The sequence below is a fragment of the Salmo salar genome, chromosome 22 (assembly GCF_965601325.2).
Source record: "Salmo salar chromosome 22, fSalSal1, whole genome shotgun sequence".
Classification (NCBI taxonomy): domain Eukaryota; kingdom Metazoa; phylum Chordata; class Actinopteri; order Salmoniformes; family Salmonidae; genus Salmo; species Salmo salar.
The window spans coordinates 32,031,057-32,038,026 of NC_138312.1; the positions used below are offsets into that span (position 1 = coordinate 32,031,057).

Consider the following 6,970-nt stretch of genomic DNA (forward strand, 5'->3'; position numbering starts at 1 on the left):
CATCCGGTTTACATGGACCAACATCACATGCGCGCTAGCACTCAGTGCTTAAAAAAATAGGTATTTATTATTCAAAATACAGATCAACAATTTACATTCTTACATCATACAAAACAGAACGCAGGTATTAACGAGAAAATACTGGAACAAACAAAAAATATAGAAAAATAAACAATTCTAGTGAAATTGTAATCACTGAAAAAATCTTATTATAATGATTTAGGAAAATGTTATTCTTGTTATTGTTCACTAGGGTTAATGTTTTAATAAAATAGTTAAATTCAATCAAAAAATGTGTAATTTTGGTATAGAATTTGGGAATTTTTGTTTGTGTATGAAGTATTTGGCAACAAGAAGAAAAAAATTCACAATCATTTCAGTGGTCTTGTTATCATTGCAATAGTAACTTATTATATCTTTCATGTCAAAAACATAGGTAGTGTTCATAATGGTAAATAAGTATTTTTCAAGGTTTACATTCAAAGAACAAGTGAGACAGATTCTCACCTTATTTTCCACAAATGACATAGAATTACATGGATATATCTTATGTAAAATTTTGCAAGGCCTTAACCATACATTTTTCCAGACAATGTCAGGAATAAGCATGTTCCAGAAAAACGTCCAATCTGAGTTCTGGATATATTTTGTGATCATTACCAAAGCAAAGATGAGTTTTCATTAGTGTAGTTGCCACTAGGAATGGCTTTGATCACAGAAATAAACTCTCTGAAAAGTATTGGAAACTCTGTCAATGTTATAAATTGTTCATATGTGAGAATATTACCCTTGTTGTCGAAAACATCAAGAACAAAGTCAATATTCCTCTCATGCCAGCTGGGGTAGAACAATGACTTATTCCTTACAGTTATGTCTGAATTATTCCACAAAAGAGCTTTTGTTGGGAAAAATTGTGCAGGAAACATATTTTCCAGGCCATTAAAGCTTGTTGGTGAAACCTAGACAATTTAGCAGGTAATCTTTCAGGAATATAATTACATTTCAGTAAAAATTGAAGACCTCCCGACTTATTAAACACATTATTTGGAATGAAATACGATATTGAATCAGTATTGATCAAACATCTTTTCAACCAGTTTATCTTGAAAGTGTTATTTATGTCAACAAAATCCAACACTTCTAGACCGCCTTCAGCTCTTTTGTTAGAAATGACTGAATTTTTTTGTTTGTGAGACTTATTTTTCCAGATGAAGTCAAGAAAGGTCTTATTGATCTCTTTACAAGTAGCAGAATTTACACATAACGATAATGAGGGGTACACAAAACGAGACAGTCCCTCTGCCTTGGACAGAGGTTCTCTCCCAAGTATAGAAAGATCTCTTTGTAGCCAATTATTGAATATATTTTTCGTTTTCTTAATTTTAGGAGAGAAATTCAAATGTTGTCTGACTGAGTGTTTTTTTGACAGATGTATTCCTAAATATTTAACAGTCCTTTACAGGAATATTTTATATTTATTTATCATCAGAGTCAAATAAACATAAGATTACACATTTAGAAACATTCCGTTTTAATCCTGATGCAATAGAAAATGCAGTTATAGCATTAAGGGCATGGGCGACCTGGTCTTTGTCTCTTAAGAAATGAGTAGTATCATCAACCAGTTGAGAAATTTTGATTTCTTTGTTAAAAATACATACAAATTTGCATTATTCAGAATATCTAGAGATAGAACTTCCACAACCAAAATTAATAAAAAATGGCAAAATTGGGCATCCCTGTCGTACACTTCAGTTGATACTGAATCTTTTGGAAGTATTAAGGTTTAGTAACACAGAACTATTTATATTTTTGTAAAACATGCAAATTACTTTGATAAAATTTTCACCAAATCCAAAAAGTTTAAGAGACCTAAAGAGAAATTCATGTTCGATTGTGTCAAAGGCTTTACAGTAGTCCAAAAATATGACAACATATGACAAAATATGACAGCATCTGAGTCAATTGCATCTGAATAATCTATAAGGTCCAAGACTAAACAAATGTTAGGGCTTATGTGACGGCCCTTCATAAATCCTGTTTGAGTCTCATTTATAATGGTATCTATTCCTTTCTTTAATCTTTTGGTGTAAACCAGAGCAATCAACTTGTAATCAATATTTAATAAAGTAATTGGTCTCCAATTGTCAATGAGAGAAGGGTCTTTATCGGGCTTCGGAATCAATGAAATAAGGCCCTGTTTCATAGTGCATACCATTTCCCCACTTTTAATGCAATCTTGAAACATAAAAAAAAATAAAAAATCAGGTCTTCTAGTAACTCCCAAAACTGTCTATAGAAGTCAACTGACAGGCCATCAGGGCCAGGAGATTTCTCTTTTTTCATTGAATTCAGAGCCTCTCTAATTTCTTCAATTGACACAGGTGAATCGCAAACTGAGTGGAAATCATCCTCAATTACAGGGACATAATTCTGAATGTGCCAAATGTAGCTTTCACAACCATCTTCCTGAAATTGAGAGCTGTAAAGGTTTTCATAAAAGGAATTGACAAATGATGATATTGTAATTGGATCTTTGCATAAAACATCATTAATTTTGAGTGCAGTTATAGATTTTCTTTTATAGTTTCTCTTTTCAAGTGCAAAAAAGTAACTAGTGTTTCTTTCTCCCTCTTCAATCCATTTTGCTCTTGACCTTACAAAGGCACCCTTTGATCCGTGTAAAGCTGTTCTAATTCTAGCTGTAACGACTTGAATACAGACTCCTCTTCTTCAGACAGATTATCTTTCTTTAGAAAACTGTCAAGATTGCTCATCATCTCTTTTTCTCTAAGGTTCTTTAATTGCATCAGCTCTTTGGCGTGTTTAATGGCTACCACTCTGACTTTATGTTTGAAAAATTCCCATCTACTTCCATGACCCAAGTCTTTTCTTGCAAAAATATATTTAGCTAACGATGTGATGTTTCCAATGAGAGAAGTATCTTTAAGAAGTGTGTTGTTTAATTTCCAATATCCTTGAGTACCTTTTTGATTTTTTAGTAGCTTGTAAATTCAGGGAAATCAAGTGTTGATCAGAAAAGGGAGCCAACTGATGATCTACATCTAGAACAAATTGTAACAAAAAAGGGGAAATTAGGAATAAATCTATTCTAGATTTACGTGACATAGTTTTGTTGGTCCAGGTATAACCCTTTGCATCCGGATTGAAATGACGCCAGGCATCCTCAACACAGAGATCCTTGCATAATGTAGTGATAATATTTCTATTTTGAGGGCTTTGACTCGTTCTAGGAGGAAAACGATCAGCAGATGCATCAGGTGTTCATTAAAATCCCCTAAAATAATTAGAAAAGCCTCAGAGTATTTGCGCTAGCAGTGCGAACAGTGACGTCGTCAGTACGTCATCCAAAAACATGACAGACAGTGGATGAATTTAAAATGTTAATATCTTCGGCTGTGAGTGCTGGAAAACAAAATCGGCCTCAGCGACAATTAGTTGAACAATTTAATGGATGTTTTGTGCATAAAGGTGATGACTAAAGTGTCTTATTAGCAATTTTCAAATCTGACTTCTCTATGTGGCCATGTATGTAAATTGTCTTTCTGGGCCGGGCATCAGTTAAACTGCAGTACCGAAACACTGTAGGAGCAGTCAGAACCGTGCTTCTCTAGATCGGACCTTGGCCCCTTGATTCAGCACCATTCAGCAATATGGCTCGCTTGATGCGCCATCGAGACACAGAGTTCCGATTGAGAAATGGACCAAGCAGACTTGGCCAGGGATTGGGATTAGAGAAATCAACGAGAGAAGTGAAACATTCTTCCTTAGTTGTTAATTTTCTCAAAATCTAAAGGCACAACCTAGATAGTAGTTGAACATGTTATTACTCCAACCTTGTGAAAGTGACAAACTGACAAGTTATAATTTTAGTCAAAAACAACTTTATATTGAAGGCTTGCCTTTGATTTGACGGCCTAAACATGCGCAGTTCGGTGCGAGAAGACTATTAGAGGTGTTTCTGCGCACGAGTTTAGTTAGCCAACATCGCCATGACATCGCCTACAAGCATGATCTGGGATTTCTATTGGATAATCAGTTTCTGCCTATCTTCATACTGTACGGTCATTGATTGGAAGTTTTCCATAGGAATATGTGGATGACATCAACGCTATCACTATCTACTAGTTTTAATATATATGGGTAACTAGTGACGACAACATTTTAGAGGCTATTAAGGATGCGCTGTTTAATGTGGTCCTAGGCCGCTAGCTGTCTGGACTCCACACTGACAACCCATTTAGCCCAGTTACGATTAAATGAAATCGTCAGCAATCACACTTTATAATCAAATTGATTAATACAAACTATTTGAGCAACTTTTAAAACAAAAATGGATGGTCAAGACTTTCCACAACTTTGCGCCTGAGAGGCTAACATTCCGGCAATTCCTCCTTAATTGGACCAATAAATCATAGTTTCCTTTATCAGTGACATGGAGAAAATCCCCAGTGAAACTGGACGCGTAGACCTACCGGCCTGCACTCTGCAGAGCATCCCATCTCACAACGAACGGCAACGACCTCACCTGACAACAGTTCAAGTCCTCACTCACCTTTCCACTTGTAGCATAACAATCCACCCGCGGCTCCCTGTTCTGCCTCCAAACTACTGAGAGTTATTCAATTAATAAGCAAACTGTATATTTACTCTGTCACTCCAGTCCCTTGTCAGATAGCCGCCTCTGCTGCATAACGTTTATGAAGAAAGAGTATTGTGGCGCATCCCAGGTCCCGCGAAGCGATAATCAAAGTCGTGTTTAATTTAACTGTAACACAGGCAGACTCGTTGGCTCAGGTTGGGCAGAAGCTGCAGTACTGTAAGTCCAGACTTGTTCGTTTGCCTGAAGGAGAGTTCTAAACAATTCCCTCGTTTTCCTTTTCTTTTTTTCAGTCTCATTTTCTCTCTCTCCCTCCCAGTCCCGACCTGGGATTGCAAGCTCTACCCGCCCATGTCAGCAGCCAATGGCGCGAAGACCTCGTGCGTTCATGAAATATTTGCAGCTATACCTTTATCAGGTAAGAACACCAGGTATAAGCCTCTTATTATAGCTCAATGGTATAGGCTAACCCATTTTGATATTTATGTCTCAGAGTCAGAGTTTTGCACTAGGCATATGGGATGACACTATGTTGAAGGAAGTGAAGATACATTTAAACCAGAAAAGAAGAGATATGGCCCAGCATAGCCTCTTTGGAAAGGAATAAATAAATTCATATCGATTGGAGGATGGGAGGAAGAAGATGATAAAACATGAGATCACTGCCTGCCTGTCTATCTGTCAGACACACAGCTAATTGTTTTGATTTGGATTGTTTTTATGACCATGCAGTAAGGATGTGGAAGGTGTACTCTTACAAGTGCTAAGTATGTTTGAGATGGGTTGACATGGGTCAGAGTAGCGCTTGACAGACGCACATCAGTCGGGGGTGTTTGTGTGCATGCGAGAGCAAGAAGGGGGAAACTGCTGTGCAGATGTACATGTCTGACTTTCTTGAAGCAGTCAAATGAATTAAAACCATAACCATACCACAGTCATAAAAACACATTCCAGTTCAGGACTGGACTCTGCATGTTCTACTAAGGCTGCTGCTTTAAGTTGTGGTTTTAGGCAGGAGCATAGGCACATGTGGGTGGCCCCACCGCACCCACTGGGAAGCCAGGCCCACCAATCAGATTTGTAATGCTCTTTACTTGTCAGTGTTCCAAACTAGACATTATTTGTCTTTTTATATAAATATGCAAACACCATCAGATATAATGCATAGCGAGCAGTTGCACTGGGTTAGTCAGATTTGATTAAATATAACAGAACAGATTAACTGGAATGACATTTTCTCTCATGGGATGGGTTGCCAAAAATAACTGAAAGCCACACCTGCATTAAGCCACGAATATGACTGAATTGAAGCATATGTCACTGTGCTTCTATGGCTATATGCACCATGCCACTGCCTACTTCCTTTGTTCAAACAAGACTGCTCATAATCCAGTGCCTTTATCACAGTCAACTAGGGCTGGGCGATATGTCCTAAAAATCATATCTCGATTTTTTCAAATTTATGGGCAATTCATGATATATATCTATATATATCTAAGTTCTCTAAATAAGCTTTGTTGCACCATTAAAGTTCAATACACTGCATTTAAAACAGTCGTGAATAAATATAATTAATTCAGGGCTTGTGAAATTATATCTTGGCAAAATATAAGCTTTCCACAACCATAAAACCCATTCATATTTTAGTTATTTTATCAAAATAGTTGTCATGCCGATTGTGTAGGTGGCAGGGAAGTCAGGCGCAGGAGAATCAAACTTGGTATAAATGGAGATGTTTAATAACGTAAAACAAAACCTCCAAAACCAAAGTACATAATAAAATAAACGTGGGTACACGAACCCGTCACGCACCAATATAATATCATGAGCATAACAATCTCTGACAAGGACATGAGGGGAAACAGAGGGTTAAATACACAACATGTAATGAATGGGATTGGAACCAGGTGTGTAGGAAGACAAGACAAAGCCAATGGAAAATGAAAAATGGATCAATGATGGCTAGAAGACCGGTGACGTCGACCACCGCCCGACGTCATCGACTTCGGTAGAAGTCGTGACAATAGTTTAACTTGTTTTTTTGTTGTTGCAATAACCATTGATCTGGCTTTCAATTCTGTCTATGAAATTCCCTTTTTGTAAAAAAAATTATCAGAACCATGCACATCCACTAATAATGACCAACTTCTGGAAGTGGGCATTGTAGAAAATGAACACAAGTCTCATAAACACTCTCTCAAGCACAATCCTACATGCTAGTGAGTAGCCAGCTAATCTTTATACACTGAGTATACCAAACATTAGGAACACATTCCGGATATTGAGTTGCATTTTTCTTTGTATTATCTTTTACCAGATCTATTGTGTTATATTCTCTTACATTCCTTC

General features: G+C 36.9%; 1 protein-coding gene across 3 annotated transcripts in view; it reads right to left on the reverse strand.

Annotated features, from left to right (window-relative positions):
* Nucleotides 1–4,959, reverse strand: part of LOC106583145 (uncharacterized) — a 130,546-nt gene extending 125,587 nt beyond the window's left edge. For 2 of the 3 annotated variants that reach the window (XM_082967484.1, XM_045705128.2), the window contains exon 1: nucleotides 4,672–4,959. The gene's annotated coding sequence lies outside the window, so the exon portion shown is untranslated. Of the gene's footprint in view, nucleotides 1–4,576 lie in introns of all 3 variants that reach the window. The other variant, XM_045705131.2, reaches the window with a different exon arrangement.
* Nucleotides 4,960–6,970: the final 2,011 nt, after the last annotated feature.